This window comes from Carcharodon carcharias, chromosome 22, assembly GCF_017639515.1.
Source record: "Carcharodon carcharias isolate sCarCar2 chromosome 22, sCarCar2.pri, whole genome shotgun sequence".
Lineage (NCBI taxonomy): Eukaryota > Metazoa > Chordata > Chondrichthyes > Lamniformes > Lamnidae > Carcharodon > Carcharodon carcharias.
Genome location: NC_054488.1, coordinates 7329792 through 7346868, shown reverse-complemented (window position 1 = coordinate 7346868; position 17077 = coordinate 7329792). Strand labels below are relative to the sequence as shown.

Sequence of the window (17077 nt, the reverse complement as noted above, 5' to 3'; positions counted from 1 at the left end):
CCCAAGCATGTTTTATCTTTACATGGTGTACCAGCTGACGGGGCAAAGTGATGTTTGAATATTTTATTTCAACAGACTTTCCAACAATAAATGCTCAAATTAATTGGTTTTAAAGACTGAACTAACTGTTGTTCCACACTAAGATGTTTTTAGAGAATATAGTACAATGAATAATGTAATAAATGTTTGAAGTACATCATGTTTGCAGCTTTAAAATTTGCATTGTTTTTCATCTTGGACGATAAATATAATTGTAATAAATGTGTATATCGAGATTATGTAGAGGATGGGAACAAGTGTATTTATTTAGTAGTCTTAACTATAAATGGGACCAGAAGAAGTAGTGCATATTGACGCCATTCTTAAATTCTTTAGCTGCTGTGTTATAATAATTTCCCTGCTGGAATGTAGGTATTAACCTCACTGTCTAAAAGTGACATCTGGTCCACCCTGATGGCCAAGTGAACCTTCTATGGAGATCTCAAGTCTGGGGTGTGCTGTCATGGCAGTCAAAGGAAGCGCTACAAGGTCACGCTGTAGGCTTCATTTAGGAGTTTTGATATTGACTTCGCATCCTGGGAGAAGCTCACCCAGGATCACTGCACCTGGCACAACCAAATTAAATATAGTGCAACCTCCTTCAAAAGTAAATGCATAACAGAAGCTGAGAGAAAACAAAGAGAAAATCCTGTACCAGTAATTCGCTCAAAACTCAGTCATCTGCGATATCCTGTCCGATTTGCAGCAGAACCATCTGGGTGGAAATCGGCCTTAGCAATCACCTAAATACCCACTGGCACCCTACCAAACACCCCTGATATTGAACATGGTAACCTTCACCTTGAAGAACGAAGAAGACATTTGATGGTAAATAACGTTATATAAAAGAGTGTAAGGACTGGAGATGTTAATCTACACAATTTATAAAACAGCCCAGAAAATTCAAGGTCTTGACAGGGATTTTGCTGTTAAGACTTGTTGCCACTTTCCAAGTCCCCTGTTGTTCTTTCTGTGTATGGATAAGTCTGCTGCCGTTTCTTTTTGTGTTTGATTTACCCCAATGACTTGGAGCAAGAATATATCTTGACTTTTGTGAACACTGGAGAGCACTTGTAAGACTACTGCAGTTTCAGTATGGTATTTGAGTAATAACAGTGGTGCCCTTTGAAATATGTTGGATTTTGTGCTGACAGTTTGTGTCCGTAGCTGCCATTTTGTATTAACTTTGGGCAACCTTTCTAGCTTACTAAGGAACTGGCCCAAAATGGTAAAGTATATTTAAAGGAAGGATATGCCTAATCCCTTCTAATAGCTAAGAGGGAAAAGTGATGTTTGAAGCATCTTATTTCAACATGTAATAAATGTTTGAAGTACATCATGTTTGCAGCTTTAAAATTTGCAATGTTTTTCATCTTGGACGATAAGTATAATTGTAATAAATGTGTATATCAGGATTACTTAGAGGATTGGAACAAGTATATTTATTTAGTAGTCTTAATTATAAATGGGACCAGGAGAAGTAGTGCATATTGACACTATTCTTAAATTCTTTAGCTGCAGTGTTATAATAATTTTCCAGCTGGAATGTATTCATCTTTGTTAGCTTTGAAGTCATCACTGTTAAATAAGCTTGGCAATACTGGCCATAAGACTAATTACTATTGTAATTAAAGCTTATGTCCATTACAGTGTTATCAAGCACCAATGCAGACATTGTATTGTAAATTTATACTACTGCTTGACTGAGTCATGTGTCAACAAATAATAGCGTGTTTGTAGCTAATAGACCAATACATGCTTTCTTTAAATTAACCTGTTCATTATAGTGGCAAAGCAAATCTATTGAGTTTCCTTCTATCATACTTTAAGAACCATATTGCATTTTGAACCCTTTCAGGAATAACCCACTTTCATTCCCTGCCCCCAAACAACCCCTGTACATATAAATAAATATATTGTTACCTCTAGTGAATAGTTGGACTGCAAAATGTTTAATAATTTTTCGGGGAAAACTATGTATCTGTTGTCTGTGTATTTTTAATTTATTCGTTCATGGGATGCGGGCATCGCTGGTTGGGCCAGCATTTATTGCCCACCCCAAATTGCCTTTGAGAAGGTAGTGGTGAACCACCTTCTTGAACTGTTGCAATCCATGTGTTGTAGGAACACCCAAAGTGTAGTTAGAAAGGGAGTTCTTGGATTTTGACCCAGAGACAGTGAAGGAATGATGAAATAATTCCAAGTCAGGATGGTGAGTGGCTTGGAGGGGAATCTCCAGCCCGTGGTGTTCCCATGCATCTGCTGCCCTTGTCCTTCTAGGTGGTAGGGGTTGTGGTTTGGAAGATGCTGCTAAAGGAGCCTTGGTGAGTTGCTACAGTGCATCTTGTAGATGGTACACACTGCCTCTGTGAGTCAGTGGTGTCGGGAGTAAATGTTTAAGGTGGTGGATGCGGTGCCAATCAAGCGGGCTGCTTTTGTCCTGAATGGTGTCGAGCTTCTTGAGTTGGAGCTGCACTCGTCCAGACAAGTGAGGAGTATCCCATCACACTCCTGACTTGTGCCTTGTAGATGGCGGACAGGCCTCGGAGAATCAGGAAGTGAGTTACTCTCCACAGAATTCCCAGCCTCTGGCCTGCTCTTGTAGGCAGTACAGCGTATGCATAGTACACAGTCAAGAAATTAGGAGAATTTGCTTTTGAATTAAGGCACAGTGTTATCTTTCCCATGGAGAAATTGCAAAAGAATGACTGAACATTTGAAGCTGATAAAAATTAAATATCTTATCAATTGCAGTGTGCTGGCAGCATGCAGTCGCCATCCTGTCACGTTTATGAGTGAGGATAACAGTTTAATGTAAAAAACTATATTCTAAGTAAATTATACATTGACCTGCAGATTCCACAGGGCCAGTAAATCAGAGATCTGGTCATGCTTTCAAATCTGAGGTCAGTCTGTATTGGCTTGCCAGCTTACCCTGCTGTCTCGTTAGTTGCCCCCTAACCACATTGCTTAATTCTGCTCCCAGAAGCAGCTTCAGCCACCTTTCTTCCAGACTTGGGCATTGACATTCCCAGATTTCGTTAGATTTTATGGCTCCACCCAACTTCAAGTGCTTATACAACAAACAGGCTTACATCACTCCCTACCCTGGCACTGAACCAGGCGTCAATCCCCTAATCCTGCTACTACACTTCCCAATTCTACAGGAGAAAAGCAGCAAGTCTGTTGAGAGGGAAAGAGAGCCCAGTTTGAGAGAGGGGTGGCAACATAGAAGGTGAGAGCATAGGTCTTGTAGCCTGACCCCCAGCAGCGTGGACCAGCCAGCTTCCAGCTGTGGAAGTGAAGTGGGAAGATCATCCTTCATAATCAGTGCGTGAACATTCTTTTCTCTGGATAAGCCATCAATATACACTCTCCATCCCTTATTTACCGATTTGGGGGCAAGGAGAACCTAACCCCAGTGATTAATGGCCCATGTCCCACCCCAAAAGAACTCTTGTGTTCTGGGCAGCACTTACTATTTTATAAAAATGTAAAGTTCAAATTAAGTATCAATGATGTAATGAGAATACAAGAATTTAACCAGAGGTTTGCTTTGGAAACAAGTCATTTGTTTTTTAGCCTTCAGGGCAGATAATTATTTACAACCAACAGTGAGAGGACGTGATATTGTTCTGTAAAGTTTTCAATCAGCCAGGATACTATTACCCCCAGTGTGATGGCTGAGCGTTTTCTGAAGTGCATTTTTTATTGCACTGTGCAACTATATTAATGACTCCCACCTGAAAGCTAAATTGAACTATTAAAGTCTGGCATTGTGAAAATGTCACCCATTGTTACGATTTGAATAACGTTTCCATATTATACAATGGAAAGATACCATTAACCAGTCACATTGTAGTTATTTTCCTGATGGGTGGAGATAAACATAGGAGTACACAACGGACGTTTAGTCCCTTGTATGTTCAGCATTCCGGTTTTTGAAGGGATTGTTTCCTCAGCATCTGATGTGGAAAACAGAATTGCATCTGTTATCAATAAAATCAACAGGTGCTTAAGCGCTGGGTACCCCCGAGCTGATTGGCCGTATGCCTGGAGACACACAGAGGGTATATTGTGTGATCCTGTAAATGTTTGTGTGTGTTCAGCAAGTCCCTAATAAAATATGAAGGTTTGGGCCGATCCGTTTAAAAAGAAATACATAGTTGAAAGCCCAAAGGATTAGACTGTTTCCTTGAATCTGCAGGCCAAAACTTCATCACACTGATGTTTTGAAGTTCCCCAAATGCTAAATGCTTTCCTTCACCCCGATGAGCATGATTTTGAAACCTATAGCTTTGGTGACCTATTTTCATAATTACTTTAGCTGGTAACACAACTTTGGGTATTTACTTCAGAAGCCACGAATCATTTGCATGAACGAAGAGCATTTGCGATTATCTGTTCAGCTCACCCTTCCTGCCAGCATTGACTAACGATTAAAAAGTGATTTACAGCAAAACAGCATTATTTCCTGTTAACTTGGCTGCCATTTCCCAAAAATGTGCATGTGGTGTGGGAATTAAGTGTGTAATGTTGAAACAAATTTCTGTAATTGTGGTTGTCTGCTGACTACCACTGACCATAATTCTGCATCCACTGGGAATGTGAAGGAACTAAATCCAAATGAGTGTTTGGTTCAATAAATTCTTGTTACATATGGTCAACCCTCATCATTTCAATCATTTTTTCAGCATCATTGTTTACTGCCATCTTTTAACATTTTCTGGTTACATTTTGCTTTGTGTTAAAAATCATCTGTATCTGCCAATGAGCTACTGTGAGCTGAGCTTGACATGTAACTATTGTTGCTTTGGAAGAAAAGATAAATAGCATTTGGCAGTTGAACCCTGGTTTGGCTGCATTTGTTACCTCCAGCAAAAAGTTGTTAGTGAAAACATTTTGACTTGCAGTTCTGCCTGGATAAAAAATAGCAGAAACATGGAAGGGAAGTCCTTGCACTGAATGTACAGTGTACTTAATGCAAAACAGGAATCTTAACATCAGTTTTTATTTGTTAGAGAAATAGTTGATGAATGGGACTTATTCTTAGCAGTATTAAAAATTAGGTAACAAAAATTTGATATCCAACCACCTCTTATGTGATTTTTCAGAAGGCTTCCAAAGTACGTCACGTCCAATGGCACCAACCCCTTCGGCTCTGAATTTAATTAGAATCGTATTGTGATAACTGCATCAGTTTGCCACAAAATTAGTTCTTGACAGTTTCCTCTGGGGTTAGGAGATCAAGCCAAGATTTTGAGAGAGCCTGTACTAACTTAGATCAGTTTCGTTTCCTCTGTCACGTCAGAATGTAACCGAAAAAGAGCAGCAGGGTTGATCTAAGGCATTAAAGGGATAGACTATAAAAAAGGATTTGAGAGGTTCACAGGAATTTATTGGAATCTAGCAAAGATTGAAGTTAGAATGCATAATCGGAATAAGAAACTTTTTACTGAAGGAATACTAAACATTTGGAGCAGTTTACCAAGAAAAAGGCAAAACACATTGAGGTCATTTAAACTACAACTCGATGCTTTATACTAGAGAATAAACTTTGTTCGGGCAGAGCTTCTTTATGTCCTTCCATGTTTTACACGTGCAATCACTGTTTAATGAGGAAAAGACCATATTTTGCCAAATTTCATTGTGGGTTCCATCTGATAATGCAAAGTTTGGTCAATAGATCTGTCTGTGCAGCACTAAACCATCTCCCAACTCTCTGATGTAGCAGACAGGAGGTGTATGCTTATTAGGAGTCGTAAATGTTCCATCCACCATATTGGATTGCCCGGAACACACCCGGCCCCTTGCTGTCTGCACTCAGGGGACCATTGCACGTTGCAAACAACAAGATAAGTATTTAAAATATACTTATCTGAGTGTGTAACTAGGAGGAGTAGGAGTGCTTCTCCCAACCTCACATTCAAATGACACCAGCTATCCCATTCACCCTGCAACCTCACTTCTACCTTGATTTCCTCTTTTGGCTACATACACTTTCCGATGAGCGCTACAGTTCACTTCCTCCTTGCCACCTCTTCCCTCACAGCCTGGTTGCTCCCTGCCACTGTCCCCTTCAGTGATTCACCTGAGTGCTGCTGCCTGCACCGCAGCAACCCAGTCTTCAATTCCATTTCACCGGTGAGCTGCCTGGGGTGCCCACAGCTCATCAACGCAATAGTGCAGTCCAAGCTTCAGACCTATCCCTTAAGACCTGGGGGTTGTTCCCTGTGCCACCCTGTGTTTTGTGGGCGGACTCAAGTGAGCAGTCAAAAAACTCACAGCTGACTTAATCTGGCAAGAGTTGTGGTGCAAACCTGCTTCCCAAATATGACTTAAGTTAAAAAGGCATTTTATCCCGGACAATCTTTAATTTGTGATACATAAGTTTTCTCTCTGCCTTTTCCTGAGCCCTCGGGCAAGATTTTCGAGCTGCACCTTCTTCCGCCACAGTCAGTTCTACTATCCAGATCCCCACAAACCATGAAACCTTGCGAATCATTTGGCTGCTTGTCTCGTGTCCAGAGCTGCCATCAAGCTTTCTGCCTGAAGCTGCCATAGCCTCAATCAGGAGCTGGAACTCCAGCTGACTGTCCTGAAATCCATTCACCCAGGAACACTCTTCTTAGTCGAGTAGTAAGGCTACTACAAATAGTCTCAAATAAATCAGCGGACTGGGAATCAAACCTAAGATTTTCCTAAAGGACTTTCCTATATGACTTAATGGGTGGTGAGTTTATTCATTAGGCTGCTGGACACAGCTTATTATGCTGGCCGGAGGTAACTCGTGCATAGACCTACAGCAGTGATAAGCTAACAGTGCAGACCTTGCCTATTCCCGCAATCCAGAGTGACGGTAGAGCAGAACTTGGTGCAGGCATAGCTTGTACAAAATACCTTCTCTTGGATTACATCATCGACATTGGGAACCTTCACAAATATATTAATATTTCTCTTAATAAGGATATTGCTGCATGTCAGCTGGATAAAGATGAAAAGCTCCTGGCAGTTGACACCCCAATGCAATGTGCTCCGTATCATGCATCCGATTGCACTTGTGCTTGGTTCTTGATTTCCCCTCTGAGATAATGAAGATGTGAATGGAAGGGAAGGCACTTCTCACAGGTTGAGAAAGTTAGAGGGCAAGTTGTGCAGAATGTAATTTGCCCACATTCTAGGACCAGTTACACAGTAGCATTTGCAAGCATCTAGTTATGGGTTGTTTTCCTCTTCAAGTCATGGAGTGTTGTATAGCAGAGAGGTGGGAAGGAAATTCAAAACTCTTAACAAAGAAAGCAGGTCGAATTGCTTTACGCCGGAGCTAAGCACTCTCTGAAGTGTTTGGAATCATATTGTGTTATAAATATCCATTTGTGAATATGGCACTGGGCATCTCCACACTTTATTCCTGTGTTCAGCACAAGGTGCCTTCACATGAGATTTGATCCTTTATTTCCACAGAATGTGACCCTGCAGAGCCTAATGCAGAAAAAGAGCCATAAAGAGCACAAGAGTTTTAATCCGAGTGTCTACGGATACCATTCTGTCTTGCAATGTACAGTTACTCTGGTACATCGTAAGACAGTACGGCAACCCAGAGCGGCATGTTAACACCTTCAAAGCCTTGTACCACAACGCTATGTCAAGACCAGCATGGGCACCGCAGACTCCTTTAACATCATCACAGGAGGACTTTCACCATCCTAATTCCTCTTGCTTATTGATTTTATCATGAGGAAGGCGATGGTGGGTGCAGACTTTGGAGTCCCGTGGCCACACCACCGGTTGACGGACCTGGATTTCATAGATGGCATTGCCTTACAGGCCGAAGAATCACGCATGTGCTCTAAGTCTTGACAATAGCGGTGCCAAGGTTGGTCTACACATCAGCCGAAAGAAGATGAAGACAATGATGGCTGAATGGCATCAAGGCTCTTGTATCACCATCGGGCAACAGAGCATCGAGGACATTGACCACTTCCCCTACCTAGGAAACAACATCTCCAGGGAGGATGATGCAGGGATCGACATCAACACAAGAATCCCCAAACTGGCATCAGTTGTCCAGAGGCTTAACATGCTCTGGGCATCCAACACCATCAACACGACCATGAAGCTGCAACTCTACATGTCAATAGTAGTACCAGCTGCAACCTATGCCAGCAAGCCACGAAAGAGAATAGCAGAAGTGGCACATGAGTTTAGTGTGTGTCTTCAGCATTGCCTAAGAAAGATCCTGAGCATCACATGGCGAGAGAACATCACCAACAAAGATTTGCTACAGAGAACTGGTCAGAAGCGCCTGCGGGACATCATGACAGAGAGACAACTGAGACTTGCAGGGCATGTATTTCGTTTCCCAGATATATGCCCCATCAGAGGGAAGTAGAATGGACACCACCAGATGGAAAAAGAAAATAGAGTTAGCTAAGGAAGACCTAGTGAAGTACGTTTAAGAAGGAGCTTCAAAAGCAGAACACCACCTGAACTGGGACTGGTGGCGGAGTCTTGCTGCCCATTGTCCCACATGGGAAAGGAGGAACCAAGTCTAAGTAAGTGAGTATACTGATACATTGTGTGTCACCACTGCCATTGCTTTTTGTTAGTTTTGCCCATGCATATAATGTTAGACGTTTTAAGATGCTCCATTCCTTTCATCATCTGCTTTCATGTAACTACAGGTATTTTGGCCCATTCGCCCCTTTTGTACTTTGTGCTTACGATTCCAAATGGGCTGGTTAAAGTCAGTGGATAAATTTGTCTTTGAACACTGCTCTTGTTTATCAATTTATTTTTGCATGCTCAATGAGAAGCAACCTCCAGAGTGCCCAAAATGCCAAATGCTCCTTTGGAGCAGATAATGGGTCAAAACTTAGTCCCTAACTAAATGCTTGAGCTGGTGTGTCCCACCTCAAATGTGTTTAGTGCTCCAGTACATGTGGGTATTAAACAATATTCAAAGAGAAAAGCTGATTGGCAATGCTGAGTTTGTTAGAGAGAAAAAGAAAATAAACACATGTAAAGTAGGCAAGTGTAAGGAATATTGCTCTAAACTGTAATCAGACAATAGTTTCTCAATTTGGTGTCAATGAGTGAAATTTAGAAACAAGTAGCAATTTTCAAAAACGCCAATACAAAATCAAAAAGTAAAAGGAAAATTTGCATTTTACAGCACCTTTCACAACCTCAGGCTATCCTTAGCACTTTACAGCCAGTTATGTTCTTTTGAGGTAAAGTCACCAATTTGCACACAGCAAGGTCCCACAAACAGCAAAATCATAATGACCATATAAACTGTTATAGCGCAATGGTTGGGGGATGAATCGTGGCCAGGGTACCAGGGAGAACTCTCCTGCTATTCCTAGGATAGTGTCATGGAATTTTTTTATATCCACCTGAAAGGGTGGAATGGGCTTTGGTTTAACATCTCATCTGAAAAACAGCACCTCTAACAGTGCAGCACTCCCACGGTACTGCACTGAGGGGCAGCCTGGATTATGTGCTCAGTTGTCTGGTGTGGGACTAAAAACTCACAATTAATAATTGTAATAAAAATGAAACAATGTCTTTTGTATATTAAATGTGTACCCTAAAATTATTTTGTGGAAGTCTTTATACTATTGCATTGAGCAAATCGCCTTTATTGTGTACCATCATGTTTGCACAGAGATGTACTAATGAATGATATGCCATGCATCTGCGTGTGTGGTACACTGAGTTTTGGAGGACGGTAGAGAAAATTTTGTAGCTACATGTGAAATGCATTCACCTTACCTTTTTTTTCCCAAACTCTACCACTATAAATCTATATGACTGCCATTTCTCCCTGCCTCTTTCTACAAAATAAAGCTTCTTTCATGTTTCACTAACTTTGCATACAACGGCATAACACTTGTACAGAATTAAGATTCCAGCGGAAATTAAATCTGCCACTCTGATATTGTCTGCTGTAGACTATACATAGATTCCTATCTGCCCACCATGGCTCTTCCTTCACTGCTTGTCAGATCTTGCTGCCAGATGAGATTGTAGCCAACTTTTTGGATCAGAGCAAAGTTGTCAACAACTTGTCTTTAAAATGGAATAACTGCTGTCTATCAGGGCTCTTAAGATTTTATGGAAGTTTTATTAAAACTATCTGTTCATACTAAAGGGGTGTTTGGTGTTAAATCCAGAAATAAATTACACAACCCAAAATAACAGTAGCCAGGATTTTAAAGATACAATGCCTTTTGATGTGAGTGCTATGATGTGATATTGCAATTTATAGGAGCTTTACTTCTGCATCTATTTGTTGAAGTCCATTATAGAATTATGAAAACCACGAAAACCTGGTCAGTTAGCTCCTAACCATGTTAACCATTTGAACTAAATTGACTATTTTTAGCATATTTGAGTCGTTTTGCATTTAATAAACCAGCTGCTGCCTCTACATGCAGAACAGAAACTGAAATAATGAAATGTGTGTCAAAAGCATATTTTTATATTGTGTATATGTTCTTGCCATTTACATTCTCGTCTCTACTTGTTGCTTTTTCACGTGAGAAGGTAAGTTGGTCTGGGCCACAGCTATATTTAGTGAATTTTTTAAAATTTGCATTCTGAATGGAGTTCAAAAAAACAGTTCAGGCTTAAGCATTAAGCTTGGGACCCGAGTTTTTTTTGGAAGGTGCTTTCAAAGGAACCTTGGTGCATGGGAATTTAATATACTACTACAAGACCAACTTAGTCCCTCACTAGATATGTCTCTGTTGTCCAAAGTTTGTGCAGAAGTAACAAATCCTTTCAGCACAGTTATATTTACTTGCAGCAATTCAGTATATAACAATGTTGTTAATTGTACAGTATTTGTGCAGCCCAACCACTTATAAAACCACTTTGAACAGCTACCTACAATATAATTGCATTATCAAGTCAACATATCTTATTGAAAAATTCAGAAGCACCCAAGGAATCCACTAAAAGTTTTCACGGTAATAAAGAACGAATAGATAAATCAACTGCTGGTGTTTGCCATCTGTTAACACTACAAAAAGCCGCTGGCATTTGAGTACTAGCAAACAGAACTCTGCAAGTGTTTATGGATGCATGCACTGAGCTGGCAGAATAACTCAGTGATGCCATTGTGCAGTATTTCTAAAATGATACCAGTAGCTACAGTAACTGAAAAATTTGGTTAGCACCATATATAAGTTATAATTATCCCTGGTTCATACTGTACCCACATACTTTTGAGTCCTAGACCAAAACAAAATTGATATGGATAGTTACCTGTATTCAGACTCCAGTCTGCATAGCTGCAAGGCAACAAAGACCTTTAATGAGCAAAACCTATCAGCTTTTTCTGTACTTGCTTTTCACAATAATGCGATTAACAAATAGACTGAGATAAGTAGCCACCAGGCTTTAAAAATGGTTGCTGATTGTGGTATGTGAAGAATGATTCTGTGTGTTTACTATATATGTCCTGTGTTCTTCTGTAAATACTGTACTTTGAGCAATATCAAAAGCACTTTGCTATCGTTGGAATTTGACCCAGGACTACCACCAATCTTTACTGATGACTTTCCAATATATTACCTGGAAATTCAGGTACATTATGTAGGTTCTATTAACTTTAAAGAAGTGTCAAGAAAAGTACTCTATATTCGCACAACAGTTGGTGAATGGCTTTTCAGAACTTACCTGATATTCATTACAACCAAACCATTTGCGAGTATATGATTTAAGCTAAAATGATAGTCTTTTAGGGCCGTTTTTTTAGTTGGTTACTTTAGTCAGTTTCTGAAGTCCATAATGCAGGAACCAGCTCATGGTGTTTATGCAATTAAATCAGTTTTCCAAAGATGGGTGACCTTATCTGTATCTACAGGTCTTTTGCTATTCTAAAGAACAATGCATAAATGCTGGAAGCTGGCTCACAACACCAGCATCCTGAAATCTGAATTGAAAACCAAATATAAAAGCAGCCAAATGCCCTTGAGGCAAATAACAAAAGCCAAGTATTAACTGAACTGTTAAATTGCACAGGGGAAAATGTCAACTGTTAACGGCATGTTCCTTTAATGCCCATTTGTACTGCACCTTCCATTGCAATGGATCTCCCAGCAGCTGCCTGTATTCCAAGTTTGCCTCGTTTGTGCTGATGGGTGTATTCAGAGACTAGAAGTGATGACACATGCATAATTGCTCATACATTGCATTTCTGACTTGCATTTCTAGTTACAGAACTTTCCAGGTATATGAGCCAACAATATGAAAGCCACAATGGTGATCCAAGTGCCAGCCGCCACTAGTGTTAAGATTTACCTCAATTGTTACCTCTGAAAGCAAGACCACCTCTTGAGGCACTCCGTGTCTCTGGAGTTGTGTGTATTGCCTGAGTTAAATTGCAGCAGTGCTGTAATATAAGTGGGGTATCAATTTCAAAATGAATTTTTGAACCCTTCAAGTTAAACATTTTGCTCAGAAATATTGGCGGTGTGAAGAGTGTAACATCTCCTAACACTAAACCGCAAGTAAGCACCATGAGTAAGCTTGATGATGTACTATGACAAGAATGCATTCATTGATCAGATAAATGCCAATGTGATATTATGAGCATGGTTTTCACCCAGGTGATGTTTGTACATTTTAGTGTGGCAGGTAAATAAAGTACCACAGAATGTAATGTTTTACATTTAGAGTTCAGACTGGCCTTTTGACCCAGCAGGTCTCCGCCGGTGTTCATGCTGTACACAACCCTCTTCACATCTAACTGTATCAACATTTTAATGAATATTTTGAAACAAAAGCAATGGTTCATTAAGCTTTTTAGGGTAGAAAGAATTTCTTCTCGGCACATCATAGCTTTCGCAGAGTCTATCTCCAAAAACGTTTTTTTTTATTTAACTTACACAATTATCACATAATTAAGTGGGACAGGTCAACACAAATTGCAGACTTTCTCTGGAGCCTCTAACATTTCAAATGATTCCACATGGAGAGGCTTGTTGAGATCTACTTGGAGAATTCTACAATTTCTTTACTGTTAATAACATAGAGAGGGTTTAAAGTCTGTTATTTTGGGTCAAATAATGTTGAGTAACCTGTAAAATATTATAGCTGTAAGACAAAATATTTTTGATGAGGCCTGTAGCAGAAAAATAATGTAATTCATAAACTCTCAAAAAGCCCTGTCAAATTCAGATAATTATTGCACTAAATTAAGGCATTATTTTCCTGTAAGTGTTCTTGGAATTCTGCAATCGTACGATACAGAACCTGATATTTATTGCAAATGAATTTTCTTGGCAAATCAAAGTTCTATGTAAGAGGAATATATAAATGGAAACATGCTTTGAAATTGGGGTCTTGGTGTATTGATTAAATAGATGAAAATTAAATTTGTAATTGCTGATATGGGTGAGTAATTGTACATGCTTTTGGGAAAAGAAATACAGTGCATAAATGTTTCCAGTATCTCCTTTGGTTTTTCATTTTTGCAGTGAAATATTTGTAACAGTACAAGTTTCAGGAGCTTTTATTATAAAGTACACTAGGACAGTTTGAGGCACTCATGTTAGCTTTAATTTCCCGAAAGTCTGTCCAGGTACACTGACTCAAATCTGGCTATCTGAAAACAGGCGTTGACTAAAACTTCCAATATCCAATTTTTTAAGCTGCCATACATGAATTATAATTCTTATTAAATGAATAAATTAACTTACCGGCTTGTTCAACTAGGTTCTGCATTGGCGGGGTAGTATGCCAACTATTTATCAGCTTTGCTCACCTGTATTTTCCAGCACTCCAAGTAGTCCGAGCAATCCTTGACCCAACCTGGCCCAAACCACCCCACCCCCACCTGAAAACCAGCAAGATCCAAAATCTGGTACCGACTCTGTCCCGAGGTTAATGGTTTTAAGACACTGTACCTGAACTGACCACCACAGACTGGCAGCTGACCTGAACATGATCAGCCCTGTAATTCAGAATAAATAGCTATTTAATCATTTCATTCACTTTTTATTTGAACTTCCATTTAATTTAAACTGCCTGAAGATGAACATTGTACAAGCACTTAACGTTCCAAGATTCTGCATGCTAAACTGGAATTACAGTTCCAAATACCAGCAAAGACTGATGCACCTTAATGGATCTTCAGTTTTGCTTGTTTTGACAGCTTGTTTAAGGCAGGACTCCATCTTCATTGCAGCCACCAGGCTAGTTGGCTCATGGGTACAGAAGGTGAATGTATTGTATTGAGCTCCTTTTGGTTGTGCTTGTGCAAGTATGTATATTGTAGCTTCCTGGATTCACACTTATAGGAGCGCAATGGGTTAAATGATGTGAACCCTGAGAAAAAAACAAGAAAACCAGGCCAGTTGTTCAATTTTTATAAATTGCTGTGGTTTGAACATCTAGAGTAAGTTAATCAGAATTTATAGGACTTGTCAGATCTTTGCATTCTTGCAATCATTTCAAATTAAAGGAAACATATCCTTTGCCTCCTTTATTACAAAATATGGTAACAGACCTGGATGTATAAAGAATCCCCAATAATAAATGTTCACCTATTGCCACCAACGTGGTCTGGCCAGCAAAATATGAAAGGTCACAGGCCTGAAATGTTAACTCTGTTTCCCTCTCCACAGATGCTGCCAGACCTGCCGGGTATTCTCTGTTTTTATTTAAAGTATAATAAAAGATGTTTTTTCAAATTAGTGCAAGAAATAAAAGTGTTATTACATTTAGTGTTCTGTTGTATTATTTGTGCCTTTCAAAAGAAGTGCTGGAGGAAAGCATTGCAAATGAAGCTAATGCATTTATAAAAATTGGAAAATGTAAGTACAATGCCCTATGTTGATTATTGTCTTTTAACAGTATTCCTCACTGTTTGTGTGCAACTGATTATTTGGAATACATTAGAGGAACCCATACCATCAGTTGGAACAAAAATGTATTTGCGCTTTTATTTTACAATAGGACTTACCTGTAAATTAATTGAATATTATTTACACAGTTGGACTCTATAGGCAGTAAATAATAAGAGTTTGAATCAACATGGATAATTAAACAGTTAACAGAGTATTGGTTGAAAAGATGTGCATGTGGGCTGCTATTAATCTGGTATTTTAAGTGCACATTACGTGGCTAGACTGTTAAGTGCTGCAAATGTGGATTGTATGGAATTCAATGAGAGGGAGCTCTAGTGGTTTAAAAGGAACCTGTACGATCAAGCAGGGTTTTACATTTAATGGCTAAAGTATAAACATGATGAAATTGACCTTGTACGTGTGGTGTGTTGCTGCGAATTACAAACTGTTACTTCAATTGGATATTTTTAATGACATCATGAGCTGAAAAAGCGAAGTTCATTTATCAAAGGTCAACAGAACCTTACAGTAGAATTTCTGCCTTGAACTCATTTTCCGTTGGTGCAGAGGGTGTGTTACATCATCAGAGCAACAAAGAAGTTATCATTAGACTAATGCGTTTGTTTGGCTGGGTGAGGGGGTGATTGCCGTCTGTTTACAGGAAAACACTATTATTTACAAGGGTACTCGGACTTACTCCTTTCAACCTTCATCTGCATTCTGGGCCATAGTCTTCAATTAGGTTTCTCAAATTTTTAAAAAAAAGAATACTTACTGTTCTATGAATGTATGTAAAGTAGATAGTTGCTTCCTAGCCATTTTGGTGCCCAAAAAAGAGTCCTCTATACTTTTACAGGCTTGTGAGTACCGCAAGCCAACAATTAACAGACCATTCTCTATATTCTCTCAGACAAAAAACCAGAAATTAGTTGAAATTGAAGAAAAAAGTCTCCATCTTTTCTAAAACATGGATAAACAGTGAGCATGGTGTAATTATCAACATCTTTGCTCTCTTTATGCTAATTACTGCTTCAAAAAGCAAGCTGTTTGTGACAAACCAAAGGCTTCTGAGACTCAAAGGGGTAAGCATACTGCCTGCTTGGATTTTGCAGTGGAAATAACAGTGAGACCATCGTTGTTATGGGGTGGCTGGGGCAGCAACTTTCTGTGTCTGCACACGTTCAGTTAAACATGGAAGTTGTCTGCGTTGCGCTCCTTCTCCAGAAGCTTTGCAACTCTGGTACTTCATTAAGAGACTAAACATTCAAAAATAGGAAGGCCATGGCTAGTAGAAGGTTGTTGCCTTTGAGCTGGGAAAACTGCAGACGACCTTGCAGGTCTGGGCCTTGACCACTCAGCTTCGGATTGCACCACCTCGACATGGGAGGTGACAGCCTGAGCTGGCTGTCTAACAGCCAATAGTAGGGGCACAGGAGGAGTGACAGTAGTGAGAGCATGAATGCATCCTGAGAGAGGACAGCAGGTTTATGCATGAGGGAGCCACTTCCTTCCTCCTGGATTGCGTCTCATATGTTTCTAGTAATCTGCTGGAGCATAAAATATTGGACTGCTGTGTTGAGCATAGGTATCCAGAGCCATAATGACAGCAGTCAAAGCCTGAGTGGCACCAATCTGGGCTTGCATGCCAACAAGCATAGATGCCACGATGTTAGTCTGAGCTTGCACAGCAGCATTCAGACATTAGGTGACTTCTTCCTGTGCTGCAGTGGAAGCTGAGACATCAGACACTGCACCACAACTGGGTCTGCAAGTGCTATCATGGAGTTGTGTATCATTTCCACACTAGAAGGGATGGTCTCCAAACTCTGCACAAACCCTATGCAGAGTTGATGGCAGTCTCCTCCATGTTCCTTGACAGTGACAGCAGGCTCTGTAATAGTCCTGCCAATTCACCAAGCATTTTGGTTTACGTGTTCATTAACCTTTTCCCAATCATCACCTCATCAAAGCCCTTATCTACGTGTGACATCCATTGTCCCTGGCCCTCCTGCAGCCCACTTGTGCCCGGTGACTCACCATGTGCAGATCACCCTTCTCACTACCCTCGAAAGTATGCACATTGCCAGTATCTAAGCTGTTGCCTGTGATTGTCAGATCAAGTGACGATACTTACTCATCAGGTGTCTGCTTCTCGCCTTTCGTCTGCAGGCTGCATT

General features: G+C 40.1%; 1 protein-coding gene across 2 annotated transcripts in view; it reads left to right on the top strand.

The window, feature by feature from the left end:
- The window catches only part of LOC121293603 (protoheme IX farnesyltransferase, mitochondrial), a 130528-nt gene that overhangs the window by 76361 nt on the left and 37090 nt on the right, over positions 1-17077 (top strand). The gene's annotated exons all lie outside the window — the stretch shown is intronic.